The following is a 1227-nucleotide window of genomic DNA, read 5'->3' on the forward strand; positions in this document are numbered from 1 at the left end:
CTTGATACTGTTTCAGAAGAGTATACCCTTGTGAATGTCCTAAAATTACAATAAGCTTCCAGAAGTACAGGAGACCAGGTGGATAAATGGCTGAGACCCAGTAAACTCTGGATAGCAATTTTCACAAGAGTATAGTTATGTAGATGCCCTGAAATTCTATAAGCTTCAGAAGTTAGAGTGAACTCAGCAACTCCTGAGCTCCAAATATCAAAGAAATAATGGCCAGTAACCCAGAACTGAGATGCCAGTAAAAATACGTGGGTACATATTAGCAATAACACACTGTACAACAAAGACATATTAACACATTTTCTAAGAAAGTGTACGAGATAGCTGGAGAGACAGCTCAGTGGTGAAGAGCACTTGCTTCTCTTCCAGAGGACCTGAATTCAGTTCCAAACACCCACATGGCAACTAATAACCATCTGTGACTCCCATTCCAGGGAATCCGTAGCCTTCTTTTGGCCTGTGTGAGCATTAGGCAGGCATGTGAAGTACTCACATTCATGGAGGCAAAACACTCATACTCATAAAACAAAAATAAATAAAATATTTAGAAACAAGCAAAAAGCTTGTATCTCTCTTAAATGAATTAATGAAGTATCTTTAATGAACCATTTATTCAAAAAGGCTAGACAACCAAATACGTGTTACCTATTCTTCAGGGACTATGGCAGAATAATTTGGGTTGAGGTCCTCAGACTTACGGAATCTGAACTGTTCTCTGTTGTGAGAATAATCACTGTAAAATAACTCATCGAAAAATTACCAGTTTCATAGTAGTAGATTCTCATGAGAGTGGAGAAGATGATATCCCAGGAATAGAATTCAAAATAATAATTACGAAGAATGTTCAACAAAATTAAAGATGATATTGATAGACTCCTGAATAAACTTAAAGAGAATGCAAATAAACAACTGAACGAAATAAGGAAGTCGACACAAAATAGAAGAGACAGGTTCGATAAAAGGTAGCAAAATTTGATTACTAAAAGTCAAATTCAAATATTGGGAATGAAAAAGCTCAGTTATTCAAATTTTAAAATTACAATACGTCCTGTGATAAATGAACAATATTTCCTTGGCCCCATGGGTATGCAAATTAAAACTAATTTAAGATTCCATTTCAACCCAGTCAGAATAGCCATTCTCAGAAAGACAAATGACAAGTGCTGGTGTGGATATAGGGAAATGAGAACCCTTGTACACTGTTGGTGGGAGTGCAAA

Source organism: Nannospalax galili, unplaced genomic scaffold (genome assembly GCF_000622305.1).
Source record: "Nannospalax galili isolate Female #2095 unplaced genomic scaffold, S.galili_v1.0 scaffold142, whole genome shotgun sequence".
In the NCBI taxonomy this organism is placed as follows: domain Eukaryota; kingdom Metazoa; phylum Chordata; class Mammalia; order Rodentia; family Spalacidae; genus Nannospalax; species Nannospalax galili.